Source organism: Anomaloglossus baeobatrachus, unplaced genomic scaffold (genome assembly GCF_048569485.1).
Source record: "Anomaloglossus baeobatrachus isolate aAnoBae1 unplaced genomic scaffold, aAnoBae1.hap1 Scaffold_2756, whole genome shotgun sequence".
In the NCBI taxonomy this organism is placed as follows: domain Eukaryota; kingdom Metazoa; phylum Chordata; class Amphibia; order Anura; family Aromobatidae; genus Anomaloglossus; species Anomaloglossus baeobatrachus.
The window spans coordinates 16,823-36,436 of NW_027442248.1; the positions used below are offsets into that span (position 1 = coordinate 16,823).

Consider the following 19,614-nt stretch of genomic DNA (forward strand, 5'->3'; position numbering starts at 1 on the left):
CGTCTGCCCTATAACTAGCCTCTTTTCCTGTGTAATTTCCCCATAGACTGGTTGTGGCAGCGCTATAGACACCGCACAGATCATTGTCAGTGCTTTCTGCGTTACTCGTGTGATCATAATGGCGCCGTCTTCCTCGCCGCGCTCCTTTTATAACATCGGTGGACAGAGCGCCGACACTGCGATCACTAGCGACACCTAGTGGTGGGAGGATGTAGATGCTAGAGTGTACTAGCTTCTGCCTGGTATGACGTCACTTGTCATGTGATGGGGCGTGTTCAAACTGCCGTCTGGTGTTTCTAGCGAGACGTTTCCAGAGGGAAAAAACATTCTTTCTCTAAGTCACGTGGGCATAGAGGTGATTATCATAGAAGCGGGGGGACGGGTGAGATGGGGGGTGTAGGAATATAGTGGACAGGAAGAAACATTGCCACGCCAACCATACAGCCGCCTACTACCCGGACAGGAGCCCGTACATTCTAGCTCAACAGTGGACTAGCGGGTAAATGATCTGGGTAGATGCTAGAGAATACAGGCTGCTTGCAGGTTATGACGTCACTTCCGGGGCGTATCCATCTACTGTTAGGGGCGTGTCCTTTATTCAGCGCGCCAGAGAAGCAGCCACGCACCATTGGCACGCAAAGCACTGTGGCGCATGGTCAACCGAAACCTAGGCACCGGAGACCCAAGCTCCATGGACACAGAACCAGGCACAGGACACCCAGGCCCCATAGACAGCAGACACCAGTGATTTAGGCACCGGAGACCTAAGCACCGGAGACACAGGCCTCATTGATACAGATACAGGTTAGTGAGGTTAGCAGGTTGCAGGCATGCAGTTGTGTGATGAGGATGATGATGATGTGAAGCTGCACGCTAGAGGGTTTGGGAGGCTCGGATGATGATGATAAAGATGGGAGGCTGCACAGTGGAGGCTAGGATGATGGGAGGCTGCACAGTGGAGGCTGGGATGATGGGAGGCTGCACAGTGGAGGCTGGGATGATGGGAGGCTGCACAGGGAAGGCTGGGATGATGGGAGGCTGCACAGTGGAGGCTGGGATGATGGGAGGCTGCACAGTGGAGGCTAGGATGATGGGAGGCTGCACAGTGGAGGCTGGGATGATGGGAGGCTGCACAGTGGAGGCTGGGATGATGGGAGACTGCACAGTGGAGGCTGGGATAATGGGAGGCTGCACAATGGAGGCTGGGATGATGGGAGGCTGCACAGTGGAGGCTGGTATGATGGGAAGCTGCACAGGGAAGGCTGGGATGATGGGAGGCTGCACAGTGGAGGCTGGGATGATGGGAGGCTGCACAGTGGAGACTGGGATGATGATGATAGGCTGCACAGTGGAGGCTGGGATGATGATAGGCTGCACAGTGGAGGCTGGGATGATGATGATGATAGGCTGCACAGTGGAGGCTGGGATGATGATGATGATAGGCTGCACAGTGGAGGCTGGGATGATGATGATAGGTTGCACAGTGGAGGCTGGGATGATGATGATGATGATAGGCTACACAGTGGAGGCTGGGATGATGATGATGATAGGCTGCACAGTGGAGGCTGGGATGATGATGATGATAGGCTGCACAGTGGAGGCTGGGATGATGATGATGATAGGCTACACAGTGGAGGCGGGGATGACGATGATGATGATAGGCTGCACACTGGAGGCTGGGATGATAATGATGATAGGCTGCACAGTTGAGGCTAAGATGATGATGATAGGCTTCAAAGTGGAGGCTGGGATGATGATGATGATAGGCTGCACAGTGGAGGCTGGGATGATGATGATGATAGGCTGCACAGTGGAGGCTGGGATGATGATGATGATAGGCTGCACAGTTGAGGCTAAGATGATGATGATGATAGGCTTCACAGTGGAGGCTGGGATGATGATGATGATGATAGGCTGCACAGTGGAGGCTGGGATGATGATGATAGGCTTCACACTGGAGGCTGGGATGATGATGATGATAGGCTGCACAGTGGAGGCTGGGATGATGATGATGATAGGCTACACAGTGGAGGCTGGGATGATGATGATGATAGGCTGCACAGTGGAGGCTGGGATGATGATGATGATAGGCTGCACAGTGGAGGCTGGGATGATGATGATGATGATAGGCTGCACAGTGGAGGCTGGGATGATGATGATGATAATAGGCTGCACAGTGGAGGCTGGGATGATGATGATGATAGGCTACACAGTGGAGGCGGGGATGATGATGATGATGATAGGCTGCACACTGGAGGCTGGGATGATAATGATGATAGGCTGCACAGTTGAGGCTAAGATGATGATGATAGGCTTCAAAGTGGAGGCTGGGATGATGATGATGATGATGATAGGCTGCACAGTGGAGGCTGGGATGATGATGATGATAGGCTGCACAGTGGAGGCTGGGATGATGATGATGATAGGCTGCACAGTTGAGGCTAAGATGATGATGATGATAGGCTTCACAGTGGAGGCTGGGATGATGATGATGATGATAGGCTGCACAGTGGAGGCTGGGATGATGATGATAGGCTTCACACTGGAGGCTGGGATGATGATGATGATAGGCTGCACAGTGGAGGCTGGGATGATGATGATGATAGGCTACACAGTGGAGGCTGGGATGATGATGATGATAGGCTGCACAGTGGAGGCTGGGATGATGATGATGATAGGCTGCACAGTGGAGGCTGGGATGATGATGATGATGATAGGCTGCACAGTGGAGGCTGGGATGATGATGATGATAATAGGCTGCACAGTGGAGGCTGGGATGATGATGATGATAGGCTGCACAGTGGAGGCTGGGATGATGATGATGATAGGCTGAACAGTGGAGGCTGGAATGATGCTGATGGTAGGCTGCACAGTAGAGGCTGGGATTATGATGATGATAGGCTGCAAAGTGGAGGCTGGAATGATGATGATAGGCTGCACAGTGGAGGCTGGGATGATGATGATGAAAGGCTGCACAGTGGAGGCTGGGATGATGATAGGTTGCACAGTGGAGGCTGGGATGATGATGATAGGCAGCACAGTAGAGGCTGGGATGATGATGATGATAGGCTGCACTGTAGAGGCTGGGAGGATGATGATGATGATAGGCTGCACAGTGGAGGCTGGGATGATGATAGGCTGCACAGTGGAGGCTGGGATGATGATGATGATAGGCTGCACAGTGGAGGCTGGGATGATGATGATGATAGGCTGCACAGTGGAGGCTGAGATGATGATGATGATGATAGGCTGCACAGTGGAGGCTGGTAAGATGATAGGCTGCACAGTGGAGGCTGAGATGATGATGATGATAGGCTGCACAGTGGAGGCTGGGATGATGATGATAGGCTGCACAGTGGAGGCTGGGATGATGATGATGATAGGCTACACAGTGGAGGCGGGGATGATGATGATGATGATAGGCTGCACACTGGAGGCTGGGATGATAATGATGATAGGCTGCACAGTTGAGGCTAAGATGATGATGATAGGCTTCAAAGTGGAGGCTGGGATGATGATGATGATGATGATAGGCTGCACATTGGAGGCTGGGATGATGATGATGATAGGCTGCACAGTGGAGGCTGGGATGATGATGATGATAGGCTGCACAGTTGAGGCTAAGATGATGATGATGATAGGCTTCACAGTGGAGGCTGGGATGATGATGATGATGATAGGCTGCACAGTGGAGGCTGGGATGATGATGATAGGCTTCACACTGGAGGCTGGGATGATGATGATGATAGGCTGCACAGTGGAGGCTGGGATGATGATGATGATAGGCTACACAGTGGAGGCTGGGATGATGATGATGATAGGCTGCACAGTGGAGGCTGGGATGATGATGATGATAGGCTGCACAGTGGAGGCTGGGATGATGATGATGATAGGCTGCACAGTGGAGGCTGGGATGATGATGATGATAGGCTGCACAGTGGAGGCTGGGATGATGATGATGATGATAGGCTGCACAGTGGAGGCTGGGATGATGATGATGATAATAGGCTGCACAGTGGAGGCTGGGATGATGATGATGATAGGCTGCACAGTGGAGGCTGGGATGATGATGATGATGATAGGCTGCACAGTGGAGGCTGGGATGATGATGATGATAATAGGCTGCACAGTGGAGGCTGGGATGATGATGATGATAGGCTGCACAGTGGAGGCTGGGATGATGATGATGATAGGCTGAACAGTGGAGGCTGGAATGATGCTGATGGTAGGCTGCACAGTAGAGGCTGGGATTATGATGATGATAGGCTGCACAGTGGAGGCTGGGATGATGATGATGATAGGCTGCACAGTGGAGGCTGGGATGATGATGATGATAGGCTGCACAGTGGAGGCTGGGATGATGATGATGATAGGCTGCACAGTGGAGGCTGGGATGATGATGATGATAGGCTGCACAGTGGAGGCTGGGATGATGATGATAGGCTGCACAGTGGAGGCTGGGATGATGATGATGATAGGCTGCACAGTGGAGGCTGGGATGATGATGATGATAGGCTGCACAGTGGAGGCTGGGATGATGATGATGATGATAGGCTGCACAGTGGAGGCTGGTATGATGATGATGATGATAGGCTGCAAAGTGGAGGCTGGAATGATGATGATAGGCTGCACAGTGGAGGCTGGGATGATGATGATGATGATGATGATGATGATGATGATGAAAGGCTGCACAGTGGAGGCTGGGATGATGATGATGATAGGTTGCACAGTGGAGGCTGGGATGATGATGATAGGCAGCACAGTAGAGGCTGGGATGATGATGATGATAGGCTGCACTGTAGAGGCTGGGATGATGATGATAGGCTGCACAGTGGAGGCTGGGATGATGATGATGATGATGATGATAGGCTGCACAGTGGAGGCTGGGATGATGATAGGCTGCACAGTGGAGGCTGGGATGATGATGATGATAGGCTGCACAGTGGAGGCTGGGATGATGATGATGATAGGCTGCACAGTGGAGGCTGAGATGATGATGATGATAGGCTGCACAGTGGAGGCTGGTAAGATGATAGGCTGCACAGTGGAGGCTGAGATGATGATGATGATAGGCTGCACAGTGGAGGCTGGGATGATGATGATAGGCTGCACAGTGGATGGGATGATAATGATAAGCTGCACAGTGGAGGCTGGGATGATGATGAGGACAGGCTGCACAGTGGAGGCTGGAATGATGATGATGATAGGCTGCACAGTGGAGGCTGGGATGATGATGATAGGCTGCACAGTGGAGGTTGGAATGATGATGATGATAGGCTGCACAGTGGAGGCTGGGATGATGATGATGATAGGCTACACAGTGGAGGCTGGGATGATGATGATGATAGGCTGCACAGTGGAGGCTGGGATGATGCTGATAATGATAGGCTGCACAGTGGAGGCTGGGATGATGATGATGATAGGCTGCACAGTGGAGGCTGGGATGATGATGATGATGATAATAGGCTGCACAGTGGAGGCTGGGATGATGATGATGATAGGCTGCACAGTGGAGGCTGGGATGATGATGATGATAGGCTGCTAGGCTGCACAGTGGAGGCTGGGATGATGATGATGATGATGATGGGCTGCACAGTGGAGGCTGGGATGATGATAGGCTACACAGTGGAGGCTGGGATGATGATGATGATGATGATAGGCTGCACAGTGGAGGCTGGGATGATGATGATGACAGGCTGCACAGTGGAGGCTGGGATGATGATGATGATGATAGGCTGCACAGTGGAGGCTGGGATGATGATGATGATAGGCTACACAGTGGAGGCTGGGATGATGATGATGATAGGCTGCACAGTGGAGGCTGGGATGATGATGATGATAGGCTGCACAGTGGAGGCTGGGATGATGATGATGATGATAATAGGCTGCACAGTGGAGGCTGGGATGATGATGATGATAGGCTGCACAGTGGAGGCTGGGATGATGATGATGATAGGCTGAACAGTGGAGGCTGGAATGATGCTGATGGTAGGCTGCACAGTAGAGGCTGGGATTATGATGATGATAGGCTGCACAGTGGAGGCTGGGATGATGATGATGATAGGCTGCACAGTGGAGGCTGGGATGATGATGATGATAGGTTGCACAGTGGAGGCTGGGATGATGATGATAGGCAGCACAGTAGAGGCTGGGATGATGATGATGATAGGCTGCACTGTAGAGGCTGGGATGATGATGATGATGATGATAGGCTGCACAGTGGAGGCTGGGATGATGATGATAGGCTGCACAGTGGAGGCTGGGATGATGATAGGCTGCACAGTGGAGGCTGGGATGATGATGATGATAGGCTGCACAGTGGAGGCTGGGATGATGATGATGATAGGCTGCACAGTGGAGGCTGAGATGATGATGATAGGCTGCACAGTGGAGGCTGGTAAGATGATAGGCTGCACAGTGGAGGCTGAGATGATGATGATGATAGGCTGCACAGTGGAGGCTGGGATGATGATGATAGGCTGCACAGTGGATGGGATGATAATGATAAGCTGCACAGTGGAGGCTGGGATGATGATGAGGACAGGCTGCACAGTGGAGGCTGGAATGATGATGATGATAGGCTGCACAGTGGAGGCTGGGATGATGATGATAGGCTGCACAGTGGAGGCTGGAATGATGATGATGATAGGCTGCACAGTGGAGGCTGGGATGATGATGATGATAGGCTACACAGTGGAGGCTGGGATGATGATGATGATAGGCTGCACAGTGGAGGCTGGGATGATGCTGATGATGATAGGCTGCACAGTGGAGGCTGGGATGATGATGATAGGCTGCACAGTGGAGGCTGGGATGATGATGATGATAGGCTGCTAGGCTGCACAGTGGAGGCTGGGATGATGATGATGGGCTGCACAGTGGAGGCTGGGATGATGATAGGCTACACAGTGGAGGCTGGGATGATGATGATGATGATAGGCTGCACAGTGGAGGCTGGGATGATGATGATGATAGGCTGCACAGTGGAGGCTGGGATGATGATGATGATAGGCTGCACAGTGGAGGCTGGGATGATGATAATGATAGGCTGCACAGTGGAGGCTGGGTTGATGATGATAGGCTGCACAGTGGAGGCTGGATTGATGATAATAGGCTGCAAAGTGGAGGCTGGGATGACGATGAAAGGCTGCACAGTGGAGGCTGGGATGATGATGATAGGCTGCACAGTGGAGGCTGGGATGATGATGATGACAGGCTGCACAGTGGAGGCTGGGATGATGATGATGATGATAGGCTGCACAGTGGAGGCTGGGATGATGATGATGATAGGCTGCACAGTGGAGGCTGGGATGATGATGATGATAGGCTGCACAGTGGAGGTTGGGATGATGATAATGATAGGCTGCACAGTGGAGGCTGGGTTGATGATGATAGGCTGCACAGTGGAGGCTGGATTGATGATACTAGGCTGCAAAGTGGAGGCTGGGATGACGATGAAAGGCTGCACAGTGGAGGCTGGGATGATGATGATAGGCTGCACAGTGGAGGCTGGGATGATGATGATAGGCTGCACAGTGGAGGCTGGGATGATGATAGGCTGCACAGTGGAGGCTGGGATGATGATAGGCTGCACAGTGGAGGCTGGAATGATGATGATGATGATAGGCTGCACAGTGGAGGCTGGGATGATGATAGGCTGCACAGTGGAGGCTGGAATGATGATGATGATGATGATGATGATAGGCTGCACAGTGGAGGCTGGGATGATGATGATAGGCTGCACAGTGGAGGCTGGGATGATGATGATGATAGGCTGCACACTGGAGGCTGGGATGATGATGATAGGCTGCACAGTGGAGCCTGGGATGATGATGATGATGATAGGCTGCACAGTGGAGGCTGGGATGATGATAGGCTACACAGTGGAGGCTGGGATGATGATGATGATGATGATGATAGGCTGCACAGTGGAGGCTGGGATGATGACGATGACAGGCTGCACAGTGGAGGCTGGGATGATGATGATGATGATAGGCTGCACAGTGGAGGCTGGGATGATGCTGATGATAGGCTGCACAGTGGAGGCTGGGATGATGATGATGATAGGCTGCACAGTGGAGGCTGGGATGATGATAATGATAGGCTGCACAGTGGAGGCTGGGTTGATGATGATAGGCTGCACAGTGGAGGCTGGATTGATGATAATAGGCTGCAAAGTGGAGGCTGGGATGACGATGAAAGGCTGCACAGTGGAGGCTGGGATGATGATGATAGGCTGCACAGTGGAGGCTGGGATGATGATGATAGGCTGCACAGTGGAGGCTGGGATGATGATAGGCTGCACAGTGGAGGCTGGAATGATGATGATGATGATAGGCTGCACAGTGGAGGCTGGGATGATGATAGGCTGCACAGTGGAGGCTGGAATGATGATGATGATGATAGGCTGCACAGTGGAGGCTGGGATGATGATGATAGGCTGCACAGTGGAGGCTGGGATGATGATGATAGGCTGCACAGTGGAGGCTGGGATGATGATGATGATAGGCTGCACAGTGGAGGCTGGGATGATGCTGATGATGATAGGCTGCACAGTGGAGGCTGGGATGATGATGATAGGCTGCACAGTGGAGGCTGGGATGATGATGATGATAGGCTGCTAGGCTGCACAGTGGAGGCTTGGATGATGATGATGATGATGGGCTGCACAGTGGAGGCTGGGATGATGATAGGCTACACAGTGGAGGCTGGGATGATGATGATGATGATGATAGGCTGCACAGTGGAGGCTGGGATGATGATGATGACAGGCTGCACAGTGGAGGCTGGGATGATGATGATGATGATAGGCTGCACAGTGGAGGCTGGGATAATGATGATGATAGGCTGCACAGTGGAGGCTGGGATGATGATGATGATAGGCTGCACAGTGGAGGCTGGGTTGATGATGATGACAGGCTGCACAGTGGAGGCTGGGATGATGATGATGATGATAGGCTGCACAGTGGAGGCTGTGATGATGATGATGATGATGATAGGCTGCACAGTGGAGGCTGGGATGATGATAATGATAGGCTGCACAGTGGAGGCTGGGATGATGATAATGATAGGCTGCACAGTGGAGGCTGGGTTGATGATGATAGGCTGCACAGTGGAGGCTGGATTGATGATAATAGGCTGCAAAGTGGAGGCTGGGATGATGATGAAAGGCTGCATAGTGGAGGCTGGGATGATGATGATGATGATAGGCTGCACAGTGGAGGCTGAGATGATGATGATAGGCTGCACAGTGGAGGCTGGGATGATGATAGGCTGCACAGTGGAGGCTGGGATGATGATAGGCTGCACAGTGGAGGCTGGAATGATGATGATGATGATGATAGGCTGCACAGTGGAGGCTGGGATGATGATAGGCTGCACAGTGGAGGCTGGAATGATGATGATGATGATAGGCTGCACAGTGGAGGCTGGGATGATGATGATAGGCTGCACAGTGGAGGCTGGGATGATGATGATGATAGGCTCCACAGTGGAGGCTGGGATGATGATAGGCTGCACAGTGGAGGCTGGGATGATGATGATAGGCTGCACAGTGGAGGCTGGGATGATGATGATGATAGGCTGCACACTGGAGGCTGGGATGATGATGATAGGCTGCACAGTGGAGCCTGGGATGATGATGATGATGATAGGCTGCACAATGGAGGCTGGGATGATGATGATGATAGGCTCCACAGTGGAGGCTGGGATGATGATGATGATAGGCTCCACAGTGGAGGCTGGGATGATGATAGGCTGCACAGTGGAGGCTGGGATGATGATGATGATGATAGGCTGCACAGTGGAGGCTGGGATGATGATGATGATAGGCTGCACACTGGAGGCTGGGATGATGATGATAGGCTGCACAGTGGAGCCTGGGATGATGATGATGATGATAGGCTGCACAGTGGAGGCTGGGATGATGATGATAGGCTGCACAGTGGAGGTTGGGATGATGATGATGATGATACGCTGCACAGTGGAGGCTGGGATGATGATAGGCTGCACAGTGGAGGTTTCGCCTGTGTTATACTGTCTGTCTGAGCTGTGTATCTAATCCTATCCTGTGTGATACTTTCTGATGAGCTGTGTATCTAATCCTAACCTGTGTGATACTGTCTGATGAGCTGTGTATCTAATCCTATCCTGTGTGATACTGTCTGCTGAGCGGTGTAGCAAATCTTATCCTGTGCAATACTGTCTGCTGAGCTGTGTATCTAATCCTCTCCTGTGTGATCCTGTCTGCTGAGCCGTGTATCTAATCCTATCCTGTATGATACTGTCTGCTGAGCTGTGTATCTAATCCTCTCCTGGGTGATACTGTCTGCTGAGCTGTGTATCTAATCCTGTCCTGTGTGATACTGTCTGCTGAGCTGTGTATCTAATCCTCTCCTGGGTAATACTGTCTGCTGAGCTGTGTATCTAATCTTTTCCTGGGTGATACTGTCTGCTGAGCTTGTGTGATCCTGTCTGCTGATCCGTGTATCTATTCTTCTTCTGTGTGATACTATCTGCTGAGCTGTGTATCTAATCTTCTCCTGTGTGATACTTTCTGCTGAGCCGTGTATCTAATCCTGTCCTGTGTGATACTGTCTGCTGAGCTGTGTATCTAATCCTCTCCTGTGTGATACTGTCTGCTGAGCTACGTATCTAATCCTGTCCTGTGTGATACTGTCTGCTGAGCCGTGTATCTAATCCTGTCCTGTGTTGATACTGTCTGCTGAGCCGTGTATCTAATCCTGTCCTGTGTGATACTGTCTGCTGAGCTGTGTATCTAATCCTGTCCTGTGTGATACTGTCTGCTGAGCCGTGTATCTAATCCTGTCCTGTGTGATACTGTCTGCTGTGTTTCTAATCCTGTCCTGTGTGTTGCTGTCTGCTGAGCTGTGTATCTAATCCTGTCCTGTTTGATGCTGTCTGCTGAGCTATGTATCTAATCCTGTCCTGTGTGATACTGTCTGCTGAGCCGTGTATCTAATCCTGTCCTGTGTGATACTGTCTGCTGAGCTATGTATCTAATCCTGTCCTGTGTGATGCTGTCTGCTGAGCCGTGTATCTAATCCTGTCCTGTGTGATGCTGTCTGCTGAGCCGTGTATCTAATCCTGTCCTGTGTGATACTGTCTGCTGAGCCGTGTATCTAATCCTGTCCTGTGTGATACTGTCTGCTAAGCCGTGTATCTAATCCTGTCCTGTGTGATACTGTCTGCTGAGCTGTGTATCTAATCCTGTCCTGTGTGATACTGTCTGCTGAGCTGTGTATCTAATCCTGTCCTGTGTGATGCTGTCTGCTGAGATATGTATCTAATCCTGTCCTGTGTGATGCTGTCTGCTGAGCGGTGTATCTAATCCTGTCCTATGTGATACTATCTGCTGAGCCGTGTATCTAATCCTATTCTGTGTGATACTGTCTGCTGAGCTGTGTATCTAATCCTCTCCTGTGTGATACTGTCTTATGAGCTGAGTATCTAATCCTCTCCTGTGTGATACTGTCTGCTGAGCTGTGTATCTAATCCTATCCTTTGTAATACTGTCTACTGAGCGGTGTAGCAAATCTTATCCTGTGTAATACTGTCTGCTGAGCTGTGTACCTAATCCTCTCCTGTGTGATACTGTCTGCTGAGCCGTGTATCTAATCCTCTCCTCTGTGATACTGTCGGCTGAGCTGTGTATCTATTCCTATCCTGTGTGATGCTGTCTGCTGAGCCGTGTATCTAATCCTATTCTGTGTGACACTGTCTGCTGAGCCATGTATCTAATCCTATTCTGTGTGACACTGTCTGCTGAGCCGTGTATCTAATCCTATTCTGTGTGACACTGTCTGCTGAGCTGTGTATCTAATCCTATCCTGTCATATTGTCTGCTGAGCTGTATATCTAATCCTATCCTGTCATACTGTCTGCTGAGCTGTGTATCTAATCCTGTCCTGTATGATACTGTCTGCTGAGCAGTGTATCTAATCCTCTCCTGTGTGATACTGTCTGCTGAGCTGTGTATCTAATCTTATCCTGTGTGATACTGTCTGCTGAGCTGTGTATCTAATCCTATCCTGTGTGATACTGTCTGCTGAGCGGTGTATCTAATCCTATCCCTTTGCAGACTGAGTGCACCAATGACACGGGACTTAGAAAAAAAAGACTAATTTTTCAGACTTCCGAGATCTGACCGGCGTCGGCAGCCCCCGGCATCCAAAAAGGGCTCCAGGCAATCTGGCCCCGGGCACTCTCGCCTGACTGCCCTCGGCGCTTGGATAAAGACTGAAAATTTTCGGACCTCCGTAGCCTTGGAGAGGTGCCGGGGGCCCGAGCGGGGCCCCGAGCACTCTCGCCTGACTGCCCTCGGCGCTTGGATAAAGACTGAGAATTTTCGGACCTCCGTGGCCTCGGAGAGGTGGCGGGACCCCCGGTGGCCCAAGCGGGGCTCCAGACAATCTTGCCCAATCTTCCCCGGCAGTTGGGAAAAAATGGGAGAAAAAAAAAGATCCGTTCAGAATTTTCATACTTCCATTGCTTTCAAGGGGTGTCCGGGCCCTCGGGGGCCCGAGCGGGGCTCCAGACAATCTTGCCCAATCTTCCCCGGCAGTTGGGAAAAAATGGGAGAAAAAAAAGATTTGTTCAGAATTGTCATACTTACATGACTTTCAAGGGGTGTCCGGGTCCTCGGGGACCCGAGCAGGGCTCCAGACAATTTCGCCCAATCTTCCTCGGCAGTTGGGAAAAAATGGGAGAAAAAAAAAATACTATTATACTTCCGTCATCCGGGGGGGAGTTGGACAGCCTCGGAAGCCGAAAAGGGCTCCAGAGAATCACACGGGAGAGTCATTGGGACTTTGAAAATGTTTCTGAATTTTCAGACTTCCATGGTTTACACCTCTTAACTCGAATTCGACGGGCAGTTCCATGCGTTTTGGCAGATACTCGGTTGCAGTACCCCAAAGCGGCCAGAGAGGGAGCCAAAGGAGCAAAAAAATCAGTAGAACCGGGATGAGGTTGAATTTTCCTGCCGCGTACGCCTGGCAGTTCAAGGTGGGCGGGTAGTTTGCGGTACCGACCCGGATTATGCGGGGGCGTCTCCCAACCACCCGAAGACACCTCGTCCCATGCCTCCAGGAGATATATGTGAGAGAAGAGCGCCTCTCCAGACTTTGAACGGTCTGGTCGGAGAACCGGTACTCCGATTAATTTGCGAAGTGCGGTTCGGGGACCCCTTCCGGTAGCAGGTTTGCGCTCTGGCCTCTCTTGCAGCTCCTGGAGGGGAATTTGCCAGACGTGGGGCCTGGAGTCAGAGCGCCTCCGATGTACGCAGACATCCAGCGGGTCCGGGTGAAGGTTCCGGTCCGAGAGACCCCTTCTCTCTTCCACCCCTGGGTTGTCCTCTTCTGATCGATTTGACGAAGCGCACCCGGGTGGGGAGGTGGCGCTGCTTGCTCGGCCCGGGCTCTGGAGCCCACGCCGGTCACAGGCAAGCGGCCGCTTCCTCCTCCACCCCTGTGGTTTCCCCTTCCTTACGGTGGCGCGAATGCGCTGGCTGCCCCCATCTTGAGGCAGGTGGCCTCGCGGTGGTGAGTTTGAAATGACCAGAGCCTCGAAAGCGGTCTGATGACCTGCACAGGCGAACGGCGGGGACCTACCCTGCGACTTCCCGGCCAGCTTCCGGCGGAGGTTGCGCGAGGGGGCCCATCGTTCGAACGCTCCCCGTGCTGGTTAGCACAGGGATCTTCTCCAAGGGCGGCCTTTTGCGAGCTCCCAGCGGCGGCGGTTAGCGTTTCCACTCTGCTGCCGGGCTATCCTTTTTCTTACCCCCGGTCTGTCCCGAGCCCCTTACCCCTATGGGGAGGAGATGACAGAGGTGCGGAGGCTCATCCTCTTCCGATCGATTTGGTGAAGCGCTCCCGGGCGAGGAGGTGGCACTGCTCGCTCGGCCCGGGCTCTGGAGCCAGCGCCGGTCACAGGCGAGCGGCCCCTTCCTCCTCCACCCCTGGGATTTCACCTTCCTTACGGTGGCGTGAATGCGCTGGCCGCCCCCTCCTGCGGAGGTGGGCGGCCTCGCAGTGGCAAGTTTGAAATGACCTGAGCCTCGAAAGCGGTCCGAAGACCCGCATGGGCGAACGGCGGGGACCTACCCCGTGACTTTCCGGCCAGCTTCCGGCGGAGGTCGCGCGAGGGGGCCCGTCGTCCAAATCGCTCCCCGTGCCGGGAAGCACAACAATCTTCTCCAAGGGCGGCCTTTTGCGACCTCCCAGCGGGAAAGTGGTGGCGGCGGTTGGCGTTTCCACTCTGCCGCCGGGCTATCCTTTTTCTTACCCCTGATCTATCCTAAGCCCCTACCCATATGGGGAGGAGACGACGGAGGTGCGGAGAGTGCGGTGCGGGTCCCTCGTGAAGCAGGGTGTGGGGAAGCGTCCCCACCGGGCCTGCGTACACCTTCCACGCTACCTGAACGTCCTCCCCGAGGCGGCTCGGAAAAGGGGCAGAAGCGAGAGTCGGAACGAGAAGGGAACCGAGGGTCCGACAGAGAAAGCTGGTTTAAAAATAAAAGGGAGAGATGGCGCGAGAAACCCATGACGGAGGAAAAAGGGGAGGCCCCCTCGCGCTCTGCGCCCCTTTCCCCATCCCGTCGGCAGCTGGGCCCACCGCTGCAAAAGCCACGGGAGGCGAAAAGAAAAGCAGAAAAAAAGTCCGTTGAGGTATGGGCGCGAGGGCGGGGGGAGGACTACGCTGGTAGGGCGACGCCGACACGGCCAGGCCAAGCATCTGGGAGACCTCTGAGTCGCCTGGTCGCGGTGGACCCTGAAAGCCAGCCCCCTCTCCCGTCAACCCCGCGCCCTTCCGCCGGTCGGGTTGAGGACCCCCGCGGCGGAGGCGGGACTAAGCCAGATGGAAGAGCCGCATCAGGCGACCCCGGTGGCCAGTCTCCTCGCTTCTGCGTCTCGCCGGGTGGCTTCTGGATGCCCTTCCGCTCCGGGCCTGCCTGTGGACCGACGACCCCTTGCGCGTGTGGAGGTGGGACTAAGCCAGATGGAGGAGCCGCACCAGGTCGTCATTGCCTCAGCCCCGCCCGTTCCCCAAGCGGCCCATCGCGGGTCGCCCCGGGAGCGGCGGGCTTTTGGTGGGGTGTTGCCCGTGGCGTCCCCCTGAGGCCAGTCTCCTCGCCTTCGCGTTCCGCCCGGGGAGCTTCTGGTCGTCCGTGCGGCTTTTCCGTATGGGCTCCCTTCTGCGGTGCCCTCCCTTCTGCTGAGCGGGTCGGCCTTCCGCCGACCTCGCGTCCTCCTTGCCACCTCCCCGAACACACCGCGCATTCTCTGGGTGCTCCCCCGCGTCTCCCTCTCTCTGTCACGGTCTCTCTGCCGTCTCCCCGACCTCGACGCGTCCACCTCTTCGCCTCTCTGGAGCGTCGCTCAGGCGCCGACGGGCTACCTGGTTGATACTGCCAGTAGCATATGCTTGTCTCAAAGATTAAGCCATGCATGTGTAAGTACACACGGACGGTACAGTGAAACTGCGAATGGCTCATTAAATCAGTTATGGTTCCTTTGATCGCTCCAAGCCATTGACTCGGACAACTGTGGTAATTCTATAGCTAATACGTATAAACGAGCACTGACCGCCAGAGATGCGTGCATTTATCAGACCAAAACCAAGCCGGGGTCCCGGGCGTGGCGTCGGGACGGTCCTCCGTAAAAGTCGTAACAAGGTTTCCGTAGGTGAACCTGCGGAACGATCATTAACGAGAGAGCGAGGAGCGGCCCGCGCCGTCTCGCCCAGCGACCCCCCACTCCAAGGAGGTGTGGGGCCGGAAGCTCACGGTTCTCCTCTCGTCCCCTGATGCGGGAGCGGAGGGAACCCGACTTCCGCCCCGCTGGCGCTCCCTGCGCGGCAGGGGACGGCACGCGGAGGGGGTCCCTTCCCTCCCGTCGCCCACCCGCCGCAGGAAACGAAACAACCTGCGCGTCGAAGGCCGTCCCGGGTACCGCTCGCCCGCGTGAGCCCGCACCCCGCTCCGGGGTCGGGACCGGGCGGTAGGTCGAGAAGCCACGAGCCCTTCTCTGTTACCCTCCCCGTCAGAGGTAGGGGCGGCGGAGGCCGAGCGCCCGGGACAACAGAGCCCCCTTCCTGAGCGGAACACCCCCCGTCCCACGTCTGTTTTTTTACGCCTTTGCGGCCGACCAACGTTATCCAGAGAAAAAAAAAACGAGCGAGACTCTTAACGGTGGATCACTCGGCTCGTGCGTCGATGAAGAACGCAGCTAGCTGCGAGAATTAGTGTGAATTGCAGGACACATTGATCATCGACACTTCGAACGCACCTTGCGGCCCTGGGTTGCTCCCGGGGCTACGCCTGTCTGAGGGTCGCCCCTCCGTCGATCGCCTCCACGGCGCTGCTGGGATTCAGAAGGAAGAGGAAGGGGGGTCCCAGACCTCTCCCCCGTCTCCTTGCGTCCCGCTAAAGCCAGACCTGCCCCCGCCCCGGGAATCGGGAGAGCGCGGCGAGGCTGTCTGTGGCAACACAGGGCTACCTCCGGTCACTCCCCCCCGTAAGACGGCGAGGGCGGAATGGCGTGGTCCGTGGAGAAAAGAGGCTGAAGGGATAGAAAACGACCGCCCGACGTGACGCGTCGTTTCTCTTTCCCGCCCGGCCTCCGCCCTCTCCGGGACTCTGACTCGACTAAAGACCTCAGATCAGACGTGGCGACCCGCTGAATTTAAGCATATTACTAAGCGGAGGAAAATAAACTAACCAGGATTCCCTCAGTAACGGCGAGTGAAGAGGGAAGAGCCCAGCGCCGAATCCCCGTCTGCCCGGCGGGAAATGTGGCGTACGGGAGACCGGACCACCCCGGCGTCGCTCAAGAGCCCGAGTCCTTCTAATACTGGCCCCAGCCCGCGGACGGTGGTAGGCCGGTAGCGGCCCCTGGCACGGCGGGACCAGGTTTCCCCGGAGTCGGGTTGTTTATGAATGCAGCCCAAAGCGGGTGGTAAACTTCATCTAAGGCTAAATACCGGCGCGAGACCGATAGCGGACAAGTACCGTGAGGGAAAGTTGAAAAGAACATTGAAGAGAGAGTTCAAGAGGGCGTGAAACCACTAAGACGTAAACGGGTGGGGTCCGTGCGTTCCGCCCGGAGGATTCAGCCAGGCGGGCTCTGGTCGGCCGCCCCGGGTTCCCGCGCTACTTCCCACCCCGGCTCGCCTGGCGGGCCGCCTTCACCCGTCCCCTCTTGGGGGGGCGGGGTGGGCGCCGCCGGCCACAGGCGAAGGGGGCGGACTAGGCCCGGGCGGCTCCGGTCCCCGCAGAGTGCATTTCCTCCGCGACGGTGCACCGCGACCGGCTCCGGGCCGGCTGTGAAGGCCTCAGGGGCGGAAGGAGGCCGAAAGGTTGCGCTTGCGCTCTCGGGCACGGGGCTCACGCCCTCCCGGCGTTACATCCCCCTCTCGGCAGAAGCAGTCGCCCGGGGCTGAGGGAGACGACCGCCTCGGCGACCTCTTCCGGAACCGCTCTGCCCTCCCCATCCCCCCGTCGCCCGGACGGCGCGTCTCCCTCTCTGGGGGGAGGCTGTCGGTCGGAGGCAGTGGTTCCGCGGGGGGGAAGTGGGTCTCGGCGACGGAGGAAGGGGGCCCCCCGCTTCCGGCGCAGTGCCGCCGCTGCGGGAGGGCTTGCCGACTCCCCCCCTTAGGGGGGGAGGCGGTCGCCAGGGGTCCGCGGCGATGTCGGCGACCCACCCGGCCTGTCTTGAAACACGGACCAAGGAGATTAACACACGCGCGAGTCCGAGGGCTCGACACGAAACCCCGTGGCGCAATGAAAGTGAAGGCCGGGACGCCTAGGCCGAGGTGGGATCCCGCTGCCCGCTCCGGGGGGTTTACAAAGGCGGGCGCACCACCAGCCCACTTCGCCCGCTCCGTCGCAGGCACGCCCGGGCAGGACGAAGCCAGAGGAAACTCTGGTGGAGTTCCGCAGCGGCCCTGACGTGCAAATCGGTCATCTAACCTGGGTATAGGGGCGAAAGACTAATCGAACCATCTAGTAGCTGGTTCCTTCCGAAGTTTCCCTCAGGATAGCTGGCACGCTCCAGAGACCCAGTTTTATCCGGTAAAGCGAATGATTAGAGGTCTTGGGGCCGAAACGATCTCAACCTATTCTCAAACTTTAAATGGATAAGAAGCCCGGCTCGCTGGCCTGGAGCCGGGCGTGGAATGCGCGCGCCCAGTGGGCCACTTTTGGTAAGCAGAACTGGCGCTGCGGGATGAACCGAACGCCGGGTTAAGGCGCCCGATGCCGACGCTCATCAGACCCCAGAAAAGGTGTTGGTTGATATAGACAGTAGGACGGTGGCCATGGAAGTCGGAATCCGCTAAGGAGTGTGTAACAGCTCACCTGCCGAATCAACTAGCCCTGAAAATGGATGGGGCTGGAGCGTCGGGCCCATACCCGGCCGTCGCCGGCAGTCGACGCCCGAGGAGGCTAGGCTGCGACGAGTAGGAGGGCCAGCGTGGTGAGCGCTGAAGTCCCGGGCGAGGGCCCGGATGGAGCCGCCGCGGGTGCAGATCTTGGTGGTAGTAGCAAATATTCAAATGAGAACTTTGAAGGCCGAAGTGGAGAAGGGTTCCATGTGAACTGCAGTTGAACATGGGTCAGTCGGTCCTAAGCGATCGGCGAGCGCCGTTCCGAAGGGACGGGCGATGGCCTCCGTCGCCCTCGGCCGATCGAAAGGGAGTCTGGTTCAGATCCCTGAACCCAGAGCGGCGGAGACGGGCGCCCCGCCGCCTTCCCCCTCCCCACTAAACAAAGGGGGAGGGGGTAGCATGGGCGCCCAGAGCGGCAACACAAACGATCCCGGAGAAGCCGGCGGGAGCCCCGGGGAGAGTTCTCTTTCCTTTGTGAGAGGCAGGGCGCCCTGGAACGGGTTCGCCCCGAGAGAGGGGTCTGAGCCTTGGAAAGCGTCGCGGTTCCGGCGGCGTCTGGTGAGCTCTCGCTGGCCCTTGAAAATCCGGGGGAGTTGGTGTAAATCTCGCCCTGGGCCGTACCCATATCCGCAGCAGGTCTTCAAGGTGAAATACCTCTCGATGTTGGAACAATGTAGGTAAGGGAAGTCGGCAAGTCAGATCCGTAACTTCGGGATAAGGATTGGCTCTAAGGGCTGGGCCGGTCGGGCCCGTCCGCGCGACCTCCGGCCTGCCCTCAGCCGCCCGCTCCCCGTCCTCCGTGCTGGGCCTGCGAGGGCCCACGCGTGGGGCGTCGAGCGGGGACGGGCGGCCGGCTAGGCACAGTCGGGCGGGGGGGTCCAGGCGGGCGGCGGTGATGACTCTGACCCCGCCGACACATTGTAAGATATATTGTAGCGTGTAAAGCAGGCTTTACTGGTTGCTATGGGAATCTGAGTGGTATCTAGGGTCCATTGGTCGTCTTGTAAACAAACCAGCGCAGATGGTCAGTGAACACGTTATCCTCAGCGACCAATCACCTCACTGCTTTCACTTTCTCACCAGCCCTGTAGTTAAGGCAGTTGAAATCTGATCGGTTGCCATGGTACCTTCCTCCATATTCTCTATTATAGATGGAAAGAGGAGAGACCTGCTCCACCATGATATCGTAAGGGTGCACACAGAGTCGGG

The 19,614-nt window shown here is 55.5% G+C and overlaps 1 long non-coding RNA gene and 1 other non-coding gene across 2 annotated transcripts in view; both read left to right on the top strand.

The window, feature by feature from the left end:
* Positions 1-19,614, top strand: part of LOC142265719 (uncharacterized) — a 69,805-nt gene that overhangs the window by 15,660 nt on the left and 34,531 nt on the right. The window lies entirely within an intron of this gene.
* LOC142265721 (5.8S ribosomal RNA) lies at positions 16,200-16,353 on the top strand. The gene has a single exon (XR_012731978.1). It is a non-coding gene; the product is annotated as a 5.8S ribosomal RNA (ribosomal RNA).